Source organism: Myotis davidii, unplaced genomic scaffold (assembly GCF_000327345.1).
Source record: "Myotis davidii unplaced genomic scaffold, ASM32734v1 scaffold1997, whole genome shotgun sequence".
Classification (NCBI taxonomy): Eukaryota; Metazoa; Chordata; class Mammalia; order Chiroptera; family Vespertilionidae; genus Myotis; species Myotis davidii.
Window position 1 is genome coordinate 122,628 of NW_006288266.1, and position 572 is coordinate 123,199.

General features: G+C 60.0%; 1 protein-coding gene across 1 annotated transcript in view; it reads left to right on the plus strand.

The window, feature by feature from the left end:
- Positions 1-572, plus strand: part of TMC4 (transmembrane channel like 4) — a 9,742-nt gene that overhangs the window by 5,941 nt on the left and 3,229 nt on the right. The gene's annotated exons all lie outside the window — the stretch shown is intronic.

Here is a 572-nt window from a genome sequence, read left to right on the forward strand (position 1 = left end):
CCTGCAACCCGGGCCCGGGGAGGGCGGGGCCTGGGCCTCCGGAGGGGACTGCAGGGGAGATGCTGGGCGGAGCTTTCTCCTAGGGGGCGGGCCTTGGGGAATGAATGGCATCTGAGGAGGCCGAGGTGCGGCTTGAGGCCAAAGGATCAGGGGACGCGCTCGCGGTAGCAGAGAGAGGGGGCCTGGAGCTGCGGGGCTCAGAGCTGAGGAGGGTGTGGCCACGGGGGGCGGGACCTGGGGTGTGGCTTCTGGTGCTGGGTGTGGCCTCGGGGGGCGGGGGCCTGGAGAGCTAAATTGTCCCCTGGAGGCCGGCAGGTGCGGTGCGGCGGTTGAGCCGTCAACCTATGAAACAGGAGGTCACAGTTCGATTCCGGGTCAGGCCGTGCCCGGGTTGCAGCTCGATCCCCAGTGTGGGGAGTGCAGGAGGCAGCAGATCAGTGACTCTCGCTCATCAACGAGTTTCTATTTCTCTCTCCCTCTCCCTTCCACTCTGAAATCAATAAAAAATATATTTTTTAAAGTCATTTTTACTTAAAAAATTGTATCCAAAGACCTAATTAAAAGGAAACATT